Here is a 15,787-nt window from a genome sequence, read left to right on the forward strand (position 1 = left end):
CCTCCCCCCTGCGCTCTGTGTGTGTGTGAGGAGTGCCGTCATTGATAAAGAAGCCAGATCTTCCGGTAAATGACTTCCGCGCGACGTCATCTGTCAGAATCAATGAACCTCCAGCCGCTCAGTCTGAGGAGGTCTGAAGCCAAGAGCTGCAGACCGTGCAGATAATCAGGGCTGTGTTGAAAGGCCAGAGACGTGGACATGCTGCAGGTTTGAATCCTGCGTCATCGGGGAACATCAGTGCCGTGAATGTGGAACAGTTGTGATCAGTGATCGGTTAATTTGTTGTCTTTTTTTATTTGGCTTGTAAATCCACACAGTTTAAAAAATGGCCACGGCGCGTGTGTTATTTGCTGCACACAGGCTCCACTACACCGCTTGTGTTCCTATGGTAACGACAAACGTACCCCCTGGCACTTGAAAATACTGTTTATGTTTCAGCTCTGCCACTGATGTGGAGCCGCTGCTGGTGGCTCTGGATCAGAAATCTCTACCGTTCAAACGATAAGTGTTGCTCGCTCAGCTACAGCTATGAAACTAATACAAAACGGATTCTTGTTTCAAAGGACGTGCAGCCTGGAGAAAATTAATTCAAGAGAATTGCTCCCTGCAGCTGTGTCTACGGTGTATGAATGCAAGTCGCTTTGGATGAAACCGTCAGCTAAATGAAATGTAATGTAAAGTCAACGGATGGGGATGTTGTCGTTTTGCAAATCATACTTACAATACATCTTTATGAATCTCGGCCACTCGGTTTTTAAGATCTGTCAAGATTTTTTTGATGGAACATTAACTTTACTCTTTTCACTCAACTGACCACAAGCTAGGACACACGGATCATTTTGTCGTCTGTTATCAGGGACAGGAGGATTGCCACTGGGCCAATCTCCCAAAGAGTCCCCCCCCCATGCAGCCATCTAAGATATGGGCCAGCCCGCCTGCCCTCCCTCTTCCCCTCCTCCTCTGACTTTATCTTCACCAAACCTCTGTTGCTAGCAGGTGACCACACTCATACAGAATGTTTGGGAGTTGCTCTGTGTCTATGACATAACGCGGGGAGTAGGGGTTGGTCCAGCGCTCCCTGACTCCTGAATCAAACTCCTTCCTCTTCTGTGTTTGGGCCGTGTGATGTTCCCTTCCTGCTTTTCTTAACCCGTCCTCCCATCCCTATTTTATCTTTCTCAAATACACTGTACGTTAGAACAAAGTCTCAGTTCTCTGTCAGACGAGCGGGGGCCGTTTCTCTGGGAGGTTTCTGCCTGGTCGCTTTCCGAGTGCCCACCAGACTGCAGCCGAGGCTCGGGCTCGGGAGTGGAGACTGTGTGTATGTGTGTGTGGTGTGGAGGCAGGCCGGCTCCTCCGACCCCCTCGCCGTTCCATCTGGACCGTGGGGGGGCTGTCATTTAGGAGCGCGGGGCCTGAGCGGGGGAGCAAATTGCTTTTTAATCGATCATATTCCCAGTAAAAGCCACTCCCAGCAGCCGCTTGCCTGCTTTCCATTCTATTTAGGGAAGCTGCCTGCCCCTGTCTTGTGAGCGTGGGGGGGGGGACAAAAGGGTGGGGGAGGAGGAGGAGGAGGAGGAGGAGGGAGAGACAGTAAAGAGAGACTGTAAAGGGGGAGTTTTGTTGACCACTTCATGTCAGTGAAAACAGAATCATGTTTTCCACTCTTCTTTTAAGTCGAGCGTGTGCGGATGTATTTGTGCTCATTAAAATCAGAGGACTACAAGGAGCAATACTCCTGTGGATAATGATGGCAGGAAGGCCGATAGCAAGCTGCTCCTTTGGATCCAGTATTTGTGATTCCAGGACAATGAAACATGAGCGTCAGACTCTGCTTTACTAGCAACACGAGGGAAACCCTCCCCATCAATAGACACTGCAGAGCTACAATCAAACAAGTCATGTGCTTTTATAGAAGCCCAACGATGCTGTAATGTGATCGTTCTCCCAGCCCCACTTTCTTGCATCTATTTTCAGTCTTCACGCCCAGTGTCTGACACTACCGGGCGCTACTGTGAAGCTCACACGGGTAATACGTTTGGACTCAGCCCAATGCTGCCGCTGATCGTTGGATCCATTTCTAACACACTGTTGTTGCCAACTAATCTGGCCCTCGGGGCTCTTGAAAAGGACGTTTTAGTCTGTATTTGCTTGCTGTGTAGATGTTGTTGTTCTTTTCATTAAGCATTGAATCAGCCCCTTTTGTAAAACAACAGAAAATGCCTTGAACTCTAATGCTGATAGAAGATCTCGCACAATGAGCAATGCCATTGAATAAGGCCATCGCTTGCAAGCACTCCTCTCAGTTGTCCTTTGCAGGCCTCCCAGGAATTATAAGACAGGTTATTACGATCTGCCGTGAATTAGTTTCTGGGTGTGCTTCTTTTTCTCTGCAGTGGAGCGGAAAATGTCTGACGATTAATCTGACTTTGTAGAAGTATCAAAGACAGGACCTAAATTCGAGGTTAACAGTTATGAAATCTAGTTTTTTCTTACAGTGCTGATAGAAACACAACAAAATAAAAACGGGAAAAAAACAAACGCCTGCACCAATTTCACAACACATGCAGCATTTAGAAGAAAAATACCCGCCGCCAATACAATTTGTGAAACAATTGCTCTCCATGGCGTCAACGTATTTGATATTGGCAAGGCGTTCTACTCTCGCTTGTGTTTCTTTTGTATAAGCTTGTGTTTTCTGCAGCGCGTGTCGAGCTCTCAGAGTTACCGTTGCATCTCACTTTATTGTTATGGATGTCTGCAACATCTGCCGCCCCCGGATTCAATCTAATTGTGGCCTCTCGCGTGTCGGCTGCGCTACTCGGCTAACGCAGGTCTAGGAGAGGTGGTGAAGGGTGGAGAGCGATGCCAGGGACTCAGCTGGAGCTCCGGCATTCTCTCCGTCAGTATCTTGTTGTGGTCCCGCCCCCCTGACCAAATGACATGAGCCGCGTTGCCCCATGCTGCTGTCCATCTCTGCTGCTGTCCTCATGTACCACTCTGCACTTTTTTATTCAAGCAGTTCCGCTGGGTGCATTATATTCTGAATTTCTACAGCTGCCGGTTAATACTATCAACCTCTGAGATGCAGGAGCTTCTTCTGTAACCGCAGCTTTGCCGCGATGTTGGTGTTATTATTGGTGTGACATGTACGCTTTTTATGATCTATTTTTATGAAGCACCCAGCAACCTTTCTTTGTGAAAGGTAGAAACTTCGATTGCAGGCCATTTACGTAAAGATATGAGGAGTCACAGGCCGAGCGTTGTTACGTTATTAGAGCACAGCTACACTACAGTGTTTCTAGACCAGATAACCCCATGTGCCAAATAAAATACATCTTCTTTCAAAATAACTCTGCAGTACTTTTAATGTCTGCTGCGAAAGTAGTTGGTTGATAATATCTCAATTGCTCATTTTAAATATTATATGTGGAAATCAAGTTCAAAATGTCAGAATTAGCCATTTATTGGTTACCATTCAAGTGCTACCTTAAAAGAATATGATGTAAATGTAACATATCAATACATGTCTAATCTTAAAATGTAAGAAACAGAACAGGTAGAAATGGCAAACTATTGGCTTTTTAAAATAATTAATTAGTTGAGATCTAGTGTTTAACTTTGGATATGTAATGTGCAGTGTATGCATACGAAATATGCTCAAGCCCCATTGTAGTTTTATTTTTTTTAAATCCCTGTGGGCCATTTCAAAAAAGGGCAGCGGGCCTCAGCTGCAAAGCAATTTTAGGATGTCTGTAAAATGTGCAGTGAAACCTCCCTCACCCTGCCTAGAGCCAATCGTAAAACAATTAACTGGCTTAACTAAATTGAAGTGATTGCTTTGATTTCACTGCTTTTAAAATGGATTCCAAATGTGAAAATAAGTATCCGAATGGTCATGCACATTTTCAAACCACACCTGCAGCATAATTCTCAGTATTTCACAACACAGGTGTAACACGTCTGTGGGTGTCCGCGGCGTGGAAGGAGTCACACTCAGGCAGGTTTGCAGGTTTTATACACTTTATTGTGTTCCGCTCTTAGCTCGGTGTCTCCGCAGCTCCGTGTCCAGGTTGCCGGTCCTCTCCCGGCGCTAGCTCTGTGCCTATAAAGAGGACAATAACAACCCTCATCCGGTGCAGCCGAGGCCACCTCCCCTTCCGGCACCGTTCCTCGAGCCACACCCCCTCAATCACCCCCTCTGCAGCTGTGCCCCCTGCCACATACCTCCACCGCCCCATGCGAGCGGGAGAGGAAGTCCGCCACGACCATCTGTGCCCCCGGCCTATGGATCACTTTGAAATTGTGATCCGGGCGTTGGTATCTTTCATGCGGTGGAGCCATTGGAGGCGTGGTCCGACCAGAGGGTGAATGCCAGGAGGTAGTAGCGCCGGATGGCGAGGCACTCCTTTTCCACCGTGCTGTACCTGCCTCCCTCTCCGACAGCTTGCGGCTGATGTACAGCACGGGCGGTCAAACCCCTACCTGCTGGGACCAGCCCTCTGTTCGACGCATCAGTCTGCAGAGTAAACGGAAGAGAGAAGTTAGGTGTGTGGAGGTGGCTCCCCACAGAGGGCTTGTTTACCTTTTCAAACACCAACTGGCACTGCTCCGTCCACTGGACCGGATCTGAGGCACCTTTCCGGGTCAGGTCAGTCAAGGGGCTGGTCAGCTCCGATGAACCGCCTGTAATAGCCCGCCAGCCCCATAAACTGCCTCACCTCTTTCTTAGTCTTGGGGGCTGCGATGGCAGCGGTCTTGTCCGCGCACCTGCCCGGCGCCCAAGTGGTACCCCAGATACCTCCGTCCAACTGCACACTTCCCGGGTTGGCCGTAAGCCCGCCTGCCTCAGGGACTCCAGCACCCTCTGCACATGCTCCGCCCAGGTGGTGCTGTGGATGATTACATCATCCAGGTAGGCGTCCATGAGGCGTTGAAAGGTGGCTGGGGCCCCGAACAACCCAAAGGGTAGCGTGGTAAATTGGTATAACCTTTCCTTAGACTCTGGCGACAGAGGAATCTGCCAGTAGCCTTTGGTTAAATCCAGTGTCGTAAAGAAACATGCAGTGCCCAGTCGGTCCAGGAGTTCGGGCATTGGGTAAGCATCGAACCGTGACACATCGTTCACCCTGCGATAGTCCACAATAGACCCATCCTTCTTGACCACAAGAACAATGGGACTACACCAGGCACTGTGAGACTCCTCTATTACCCCATCTCCAGCATGGCCGCTAATTCCCGCTGAACCACCTTTTCCTGTGTTCAGGTAACCTCCACGCCTGGGCGTCTCAATCCGGTGCTCTATGAGGTTCGTGCGTCCTGGAAGGAGAGAGAACACATCAGCAAACTGCTTTTGCAAGGCAATGTCTGTCTTCTGGGTCCCGGAGACGGTCTTCACCGGATCGGTGGATTTTGGGACCTCAGGCCCCAGCTCCTCTCTCTCCGCTACCGAGGACACCAGACACACAGACTCCGCCTCCTCCATGCCTTTAGGAGGTTGAGGTGGTAAATCTGTGTAGCTCCGCCCCTATCAGAACGCACTACCTCATAGTCGACATCCCCACAAAGGGCCCTTGCCACTTGGCGAGGAGTTTAGAGCTGGACGAAGGAAGCAATACAAGTACCTTCTCTCCCGGTGTGAATTGTCTCAGCTTGGTCCCTCTGTTGTACAGCCGCTGTTGACGCTGCTGGGCCTCGAGCAAATTCTCACGTGACAGCTGACCCAGTGTGTGGAGCTTTGCTCGCAGGTCCAGGACGTGTTGGATCTCGTTTTTACTGGTGCTCGGCCCCTCCTCCCAGTTTTCTTTAATGAGGTCGAGCACCCCCCGTGGAGTCCTGCCGAACAAAAGTTCAAAGGGAGAAAATAAACAACAGAGAGTCAAGCCATTTATCCCATTAATAAATTTACGGATCATGGACTTCAACGTTTATTCAGACGCTCCACCAGACCGTCGGTCTGTGGGTGGTACACACTGGTCCGAATAGACTTTATGCCCAGTAATCCGTAAAGTTCTCTCAGTGTTCTTGACATGAACTTGGTCAGTCAGAATCTCTTCGATTCCGACTCGGAGATGACCTGGAACAACTCTTTGCAGAAATGTTGTGAAATGGTCCGATGAGGTCCATCAAATGGAACCTCCATTAATGGCAGCGGCCGGTGCCCTCGGAATGGCCGGAGGGTTTACTAGTTGACACTCCGGGCAGGATGCATCCGCCCGGATGCCCGGCCAATAGAATCGGATCATTATCCGGTCCAGAGTTTTATCATATCCCATGTGCCCAGCCATTAAACCATTTCCGGCGGCTCTTCAACAACTGGGTGCTTTCCTGCCCTGTGTGAGTGTCACGGCTCACTCTGTATAATCTGTCCCTGATCAATGTGAAGTGCGGATATGTCTGCGCTGCGCACCAGCTGACCATCAATTGGTCAAAGGCTGCGAGACTGCTCGGTGGAAAATCTTCCATGGAGTGAAACTGAGGCTCCTCCGGTTCCCCGTCTGCAGTGTCCACCGCTGAGCACTGACCCTGTCTGCTGTGCCGCCACTTTCCCCATTAATTTATTAAACCCTGGCCAATCGGTTCCCAAGATTAAGGGGTGCGTGGCGGAGCTAACCGCGACCTTTACACTATGTTTTTCCCCGTATCTAATTTCCACTGCCACCATAGGATACTGAATGTCCCCATGCACCCACAATGCCTCCACCAATGGAACCAGGTTCTGGTGGATCATAGACATCCCGAATCCACCATTGCCTGGTGTATACCCCGTCCCGGACCGGGAGGAGGTCCCGGATCACCTGGCCCACCTCCATCAATGGGCACTCCTCCGGAAGTGACCGGGCTGCCCGCATCTCCAGCACTCCTGCCCTGGTGCCTGAAAGACCCCTGTGGGCCAGGAAGCGGATGCAGCTTCCTCCGCTGGGGCGGTCGATCGCCTCCGCCTTCCCGGGCCATGGACCGCCAGGTGGTCCTCCGCCCGATGGCAGCGGACTCTTCTCCACCACCGCCTGCGCTGTTGCCCTCTGGTTGCAGCCACCTGCCTGCCGCATCTGCTAACCGCTGGAACCTCCGCCGATGGTCCTCCGGGACAGACCGAGCCTGTCCATGACCGCTCTCCGCACCTCCGGGTATATCCGCCCCGCCAGAAGAGGCAACAGTCGGATCGCCCACTCATCATCCTCTGTGGGACCACCCTGTCAGCCTCGACGGCCCAGTGCCGCTGATGACTGGCCCATCAGCAACCGCTCCAGCACCCTTGAGTGCACCTGGGCTTGCTCCTGGAGCCCCCCCAGAAACTGCCTGGTACTGGCCGCGTTCTGCCTCGCCGCCATTCTTTCCAGCATTTGCCCCAATGCTACTAACGTAAATCCATCGCCTCCCCCTTTGCTGGGCTCCACTGTAACACGTCTGTGGGTGTCCGCGGCGTGGAAGGAGTCACACTCAGGCAGGTTTGCAGGTTTTATACACTTTATTGTGTTCCGCTCTTAGCTCGGTGTCTCCAGGTTGCCGGTCCTCTCCCGGCGCTAGCTCTGTGCCTATAAAGAGGACAATAACAACCCTCATCCGGTGCAGCCGAGGCCACCTCCTTCTCGAGCCACACCCCCTCAATCACCCCCTCTGCAGCTGTGCTTCCGCACCCCCCCCTGCCACAACAGGTTTTTTTAATGCCTTGTTCGATCCAAGAACACTCATTGGCTCGAGCGAACCCGCATCCAGCTTGATTGTTGATTTTAATGATTGAAATTGAGAGGAAGTATGCAGTTGGTGCCCTTTTTATTTATTTTACATCAAAAGTCCATCTAACAGCCTGTCTGTCTGTCCCAGCCGTTGATTTGTGTTTCTCCCAGACGTGTGAGTGCAATAATATGACTTAATTTCATAATCATGATGGAACTCAATTGTTTTTTGTATTGATCCTGACTTGTATATTTATATTGAGAAGAAAATGACAACGCAACTAATAAACATATGGTTCCTTATTTGTTTTATAAAAATTCAAAAACTGGAGTTTTACATTTTTAGGGGCTTAGATACCAGACTTTTTCTTGGCCAGTTGCCAGGCAACCGGCAGAGGATCCAGGAAGTTACTGGTCTCACTTCCCATCGGACAGATCCAGCTGTTCGCCCCTTCTCCCAGTCGTGGTGCTCAGCTTAGTTAGCAGACTGCTGGGGTGAGGGTTTTTTCAACGAGAGTGGTATCAATCTTCTTATCTAGAAAAAAAAGAAGCATTTTCCTCACAATGTCAACAACATCCCAAATGTATTCTCATTTTGTCCTCTCTTTTTTTTTTAGGTGTGGCATCTGTGTGGCTCTGCTGTGATAAATGTTAGCCGGTCCTGGTATTTGTATGGGTCTTTCTCCTCATCCAAAGGTGAGTTCCTCCTCTCCTCCAACAGGTGTGTTGTGGTTTACTGTTACCAGTGGATTTACTGAACTGGTGCTCCTGCTTTATTCTCAAACACTCTGCAATAACAATCTGCAATAATGCAACAATCTGCAATAATGCAACAATCTGCAATAATGCAGAAAGTCCTCAGAAAGCTGTAAAAGACAGCACATCAAAAGTCATAATGATGGAATATAGACACCTCATGTGGTTTAATGTCTGGGGAATTGACAACTCTGATTATAGCGTGGTACATTCGTCGGTGAGAATGTAGCGAATCAGTTACTTCCTCGTGCTGCCTCACTTAACATCCAGATTAAGAGGGACAGTGTGTGAGATCTGGTGGCATTTCGTGGTGTGGTTACAGATTGCAACCAAATGAATCGCCCCTTGTAGTCACGCTGTCTGTCTTGCAGCCATCCTGAGAGGGCATCCATGCCCTCATATCTACTTTAGGAGCAATGGAAGTCAATTTGGTCGCTGGCTGTTTTGCATTCTGCGGTTGATGCACCTGATTATAGTTTCACAAGTCAGTCGGAGAACTACGTGGTCTTCAGGACGACATGTTTCTATGTAGATATGACAGGCTGGTTTTATTAGTGAAAAGACACGAATGACAACACACCTATGACTTCTCTATTCCATTTCTGCTAATAGATCCCCAGAAATGCTACACAAAAGTCAAAGACACAATCAGCACCATTATATTGTATATTGGGAAGAAGTAACTGCAATCTCTTTTTAACTCGTTTCCTGGGTTGCCTTTGCTTTCACTGGCTTCCAAAGTACTGATGTTCTGCTTTCAAAGAGGTAACGCTTTATTGCCACCTCAGACATTGATGTTGGTTCCCCAGGAGATGTAAACTGAAGTTGAACCTATTTGTGGAAACTCTGTTTCCCAAAGAAAAGAAAGCTCAGCTAAACAGTCATCCTTTTGGTCCCTTTGACAAGAGGACTCTCTTTAGCCGTTGATTTACAAGAGCGCAAAAGGAACACTATGCTGTTCCTTTCGGCTACCGAGGTTAATCTTGTGTCTGGCAGCTAAAGCTGGTCAAGTGGATCCCGACTCCAGGTCGTGTTTTGTTTCTGTCTCGGTTTTTAGACTTTTTGTTTAATGGGACTGAGCTACTGCGCTGACTGTTCTCGGGGGAGCAGTGCATCACCAGAGCTGCATCCACGCACCTCTTCCAGGAGTTACGGCCTGACCTCGGATGAGATATCAGCTTTAAAATGTGACATGAGGGAAAGATTTAAAGACTATTCTACAAAAAGACAGCCCGGTAACTCTGACATGCAGTTATTGAAAGCACTGGTACGGGAGATTAACCCAACTCCACCACCTCCCTCGGGCTATCATTCTCCCCCGGATGGTGCCTCCTCTGATATTCATCTGAGAGGCAGGGCTGCTGGGACAGAACCACACTCCCACATATCAAGTGCTGTTAGTTAGCTTATGATTTCATATTTGTTTTTCTACCTCCCCAAAGCCCTACAAATCCTTCCTTTATGATTCACCAAGGGGGGAATAAGTGGCCATCTGTGGACGGCTATAAGAGCGGTCAAATCATGGACACACACGCAATTGCTCCTTAAGTACTTTGCTGTTCAACCAGGAGTCGTTCCATGGTCGATGCTGGAGAACTTCTTGAATTACTGTGGAAATTATTTATCCAATCATTTTGTTCTTTCTTTCTGGAGTTCTCCTTCCGTTATTTACTTTGCACAGTCAGGTTGTGATTGCAGAACCTAATTATCTGAATGTGAGCCCACCTCAATCAGGAGAGCAATGCTTAGTGAAATCTTCTATTTTACCCTCTGAAAGATCAAGCGGAGCACTCACTTTCACTTTTTCATGCTTGTTATGAAATAAATAATATTGCTCCTTGAGACCGTACACCTCTTTTTTACACACACAAAGCTGCAGTTTGTTTTAGAGTTTTGTATGTGTAACCACAGTTGTATGGCATCGCACCCAGGGACATTCTTCTCTTTAAATACCATGTTCTGTGTGCCCTTTCTCTGGAAAACGTCTGCAGCAGCCTTCCAAATATATATATATATTTATATATATAATGTAGACATCAGGGATTAAAGGTTCAGCTTGTAACCCTTACCCAGTGTTAGTCAGAAAAGGTTACGTGCCCCAACATAAGCAGTGTGGTTATCTATTCACATTCCCCACTTCTCAATTCAAGGCCATTTTTTCTCTCTCTGAATCCATGGCCCTCCAAAATGGCAAATGTTTAATTAACTCTCTTGAGTCTTAATAAGAAATAACCATTTTAATCGAATGGAAAAGCATATTAATCTACTGCCAAGGGGCCAATTATAGTTGACTGTCACTGTGAATGCATTCGTTGTGTGGATTACAATTACATTTTCTAATTTTTAATGTTGTTAAACTTCAAAATATATAATATATAAATATAATAATTAAAGATATGAGAAAGCAACTTGTTAAATATCATGGATGAATACTTTTCAGACTTTTATTTTGCGAGTGCAATGTACATTTTTGATACACGTAACATAAAAAGGTCACTACTAACTAGCAGCAGGTCGAAATAACACGTGTGTTATAGTGATGATATGATATGATATACCTTTATTCGTCCCACAGTGGGGAAATTTCAAAAATCTAAAATCTAAAATTACTAATAAGTAATAAGTCAGCCTGTATGTAGTTTCTTGGCCATCTGCATGTGCATCCTGAACTTTATTGAGCTGCTTACATTTTGATAATGTGTTCAATGCACAGAATTGAAAGTGTCAGTTACTAGAAAATGACCCTCGCCCTCATCTTGTCCAGAAGACCACCCAGCTGGGCTCTGAGAGAGGGACCTTCAGTTAGCGGCCACAGCAACTCAAATTCAGCCAGCTCCAGCGTCAGGAGTCACAGACCCTGTCTAACAGCCCGCTGACATTTGTAGAAGCAGACCCTTAATGAAGCGGCTTGTACAGGATCAACTCGAGCAATTACTCTATCGCCTCTCCAGGTGCAAAGCTTATGAACATCTTACACATTGTTCCTTTAAACTCGTCAGTTATGGATTCATCAAGTCAAGTTATACCTGCATATAATATTGAGCAGCTGAATAATCTTCAGCTGAATGGAACGGACATTGTTTCAACAAGTCTTGAAGTTACTTTTTCTGAGAATGGCTTTGAATGTGCAGAGGAGGACTTTTAATAAGGCAGCTTTAGCCGGGAGTCACAAGGGCCGACGCTGGGAGATACTCGACTTCATTAGGGACTTGCATGCTGCTTCACACACACACACACACACACACACACACACACACACACACACACACACACACACACACACACACACACTCCAATAGGCTGAAGCCATAAACAACATGGAAGAAATGGACATTTCTAAGCTTGCCAAGCCAGTCACACAGAAAAACTCACCACCTCTACAACTTGTTATCTCTCTCTCTCTCTCTCTCTCTCTCTCTCTCTCTCTCTCTCTCTCTCTCTCTCTCTGACATTTTTAATAATCTACTGCTTTATTTTATGTTTTGAGGAGGTACCGCTGGCTCACAGCTCTTTCATCTGTATTGGCCGGTTTTCTAAATAATTAAGATAGATGAGAATGTATTAAAGCTAATCATACTCTTTGATTCTATTTTATTTTAGACCCCTTCGTGCCTATTCTCTAACATGATAAAAAAAAAAATTCACAGAAGAATTGCTACCAAGTGACATTCAGGCCATTTCTAGTCATCCAGTCTCTCAGCTTGAGGAAGTCTTCAGATATTGTTTATCATTTATTTGGATGATTTAAGTGTTAGAATGAGGTCCGTGTATATCATGTTATGCACTTAGGGTATACTAATGAGCCAGGGAAAACAACTTCAATAAGTTAATGTACAACAAGTGAGAAGAGCTTTTTTTATGACTGGATCTGGCACCGTGAATTGGTTGAGACAGCAGGAGAAATGGGTTTACAGCCGAGGAGTAAACTCTAGTCCACAGGCGAATGTGCTATCTTTTGAGGAAATGACAGGTTGTATTGGTAAAGCCTTAAAGTTCTTCCTGGCTATACTTACCACAGTAGTGAGTCTAACCCGACTTGTAACATAGGTGTTACGCCATTTCCAACATTTCATCTGCGGCAAAGCACCAGAAGATTGCATGTTTGTCCCCAGAACAAATGAGAGGAGGTGTGGCTGGTGGAAAGCTGGTATTTGCAGAGGCTCCAGACGTGGATGTGGTCAACCTGCCACTATTCATAGACTCCCTTTCTGTCACTGGTACTAAAATAGTTAGACTATGGAAATGTGTTGCGACCAAATGGCCCTTTCAGTGGAATTATACTGGATAACATTGAGGTATATGTTGACAGCTGCTCTCAGTAATAATTATATCAGACTTTGCACCGAGCTCTCGGGGGCGTGGCTTTGTGCGGGGCAATGATGGGTGTTTCTATTAAATGCTCCCAAATTCTGGTGCGACCCCAGGATGACTGGCGTCTTTAGTTTCTGATATTGCCACAATTTTCCTTTCCTTCACCTATCTCCGGAACCAGATATATAAAAGTTTATAGCAATAGTTCCCATGGGATTAGGCAATCACCCCGCTCTAAGTGGGCAGTTACTCCGAAAGGCCACACCCCAAATAGACACGGCTCTAGGACTTAATAAATACTCTATTGACACCGTGATGAGTAAGGTTTTGGCTGTCTACACTTGTTTACAGTTTTTGTATTAATATACTGTATATCTGGCACAAATGTAGTTTTAGAATTCCATCAGGAGGGTAGAATATACACAGCATGAAATATATGAACTATACAAGTTATACAATGACTAATTCTAAACTTATTTGATCATTTACAAACGCTGCGTTGCAAAGAAAAAGGCCATTCAAGGAACAAATGTGAAAGCGTGTGAATGTGAATCAATGATCTTTTCCACACACAACACAAGTACTTTTTATGCTTCATACACATTGGTTGTTATGCTATTTGCGATAATAATCAGCGACTCTCACGCGCGATAGCAACGCTTGCTGTTTATGTCCAGTCCGGGCTTGATGGGAGGCGGTGCAGCATTGCCCCTGCTGTGGTGTGTTGAGATGTTATTGGGATGCGTGGCGCCGATGCAGCGGCAGAAAACCGCCGAGCGTGACTAATCTGGGATCCTCCTGTGTGGTGTGTGCGGCTGGCCGTCCTTCACGCCTCACGTCTGCCTGATGGGGGCCGCACACCCACCGCCTCACACGGCTATAGAAGGAGGGTGTGGTGCAATTTGGATTTAGCATTATAGATCACATCGCATTATCGCCACATATAGTGTACTTTAGACTTTCATTCAGGGATCCTGTAGGTCACCTAGACAGTTTGAGGTGCTTTTAGTGACACTCAACTTCTATTTATATCCACTTTTTTGTTTGTTTCTTCCGATATAGTCAGTACAAAGTAAAGATATTGTGCTCTGGTTGTTATAACTGTTGTATTTGCACATTCTTAGGGTGTATCTGTCTTCGTGTTCACGTCCTCATGTCCTCACTTTGGCTTTTGTGTCCCCAGCTCCTCCAGGTGAGTGCATTATCAACACAAGTATTAATATTTGATATGATACCAAATGATTCATTAAAAAAGCTATGTTTTAATGTTCGATTCATGATACAAAGTCTGTCACTCATTTTGCCTCCGCTTTATATGAATTCACTATTATAATACAGCCCTACAGAGACCTGCTATGATTCTGTTTTAATGTCTCAGTTTTAATTTTGACTGTCAATATAAAATTAAAACAATTATGAAAAAGCACTCTGAACACAAATCCTCACCTTCTTATGTGCCAAAGGGGATACATTGTCAACATACAGTGCCTTTGTATTAATATTATTTCTTTGTTTTTATTCAGCTACAATGAGATAAATTCATCTTTCTCCTTCTGATTGCCTCCCAACTGGCCTCAGCTCCTCCTTGGTGTGCACCAGAGCAGGACTACATATACTCATTGTTGTCTCTGAAAGGGAAAAAAACCCAAATTCAATCCAACTGAATCAAAACGTTGTGCTCAAACTGTTACCATATGTCAACATGTAAGTTATAATAACCAATATGTAATATTAATAACATGTAAACCCACCATCAGAAGCTACAAACTGCACTATATACAAATCAGCAGTATAGAAACAGCATTTAGCCAACTGTAATGGCATTGAGACATCTTTAAAGCCAATTCCTAAATAAGTTTCACCATATTTTGTAACGTGGTGAAAATACAGCTTACAGCCTTCATTGGATTTGTGTTTCTGGCCATTGATTTAGCCAATTTAAGTCTAATGATTTCTCCTCTTTTTGTTTTGTTTTGGTCTCCAACAGCTCAGAAAAAGAAACAGTAATGGCAAAGTTGCAGCTCATAAAACCAAAACAATGAGTAGCAAGATGTTAAATCGCACCGTGAACCTGAGGGAAACTGCTGACCCGCTGATGATTCTCTGAGGGTTCATCACTATGATTGAATCCCTTAAGCAACTTAATCAACTGATAATATAAAATGTATATCCACTTTAACTGTAGATTACAACTTTATATCCACCATATTCGGTGGATCAAACTGAGTGACTGCATTATTGTATGAATTATTGGATGACGTGCCATCATTTCTTCAGTATTAGTTAGCGGCCTAATTTAGCGTAAGAGGAATTCTCAAAGTAAACACACAGGAAAAAAAAGTTTCAATAAGTTTGTTGTTTTTTCTTGGTCTCTTTTGAAAACTTCTACGGGGGCTATAGCTCCACATGTTTCTCCTTTTCACTGTTTCTTAGTAGACAGAACAACTATTTAAAACCAGGACAGAGTAGTTATCCTGTCCATGTCCTGCCGGGAGACAGCCACCTCCGTGCTTCTTTGTATATGTGAAACAAGTCAAATCCGTTTCTTGCAACAGCTGAACAAAGTGTGCTTTCATCTCTCACGTGTGTTTAGAAATGTACTTTTATCCTGGGCATAATTAGCTCGTACATTATGTTTCCTCAAGCCTATACACTGTATTTAAATGTATGACTGCAGTGCTGGTTGCATGGGTTTATTACAATATATATGTGCTTTTAAATGTGTGAGAGAAGGAGAAAGAGAGAAAGCAAGAAGGGAGAGGAAGGGAGAAGAAGGGAGTTCAACCTCCTGTTCTCTGGCTGATGAAACACTGTACTGGAATGTTAATTGGTCTGACTGGTCTGCCTCACAGATAACACACAAGGCCGCTTTTAACCAAAGATCATGATGTCCCACTGCCTCACCCCACGGAGACGAAAGAGAGGAAGAGGATGTGTGTGTGTGTGTGTGTGAGAGAGAGAAAGAGGATGGATCCCTCCTTCCTTTCCTGTCGCTCACCCACGCATCTTGTTGCCTCATAACAAATAGGAAAACTGAAATATTG

The sequence above is a fragment of the Pseudoliparis swirei genome, chromosome 7 (assembly GCF_029220125.1).
Source record: "Pseudoliparis swirei isolate HS2019 ecotype Mariana Trench chromosome 7, NWPU_hadal_v1, whole genome shotgun sequence".
NCBI classification, from domain to species: domain Eukaryota; kingdom Metazoa; phylum Chordata; class Actinopteri; order Perciformes; family Liparidae; genus Pseudoliparis; species Pseudoliparis swirei.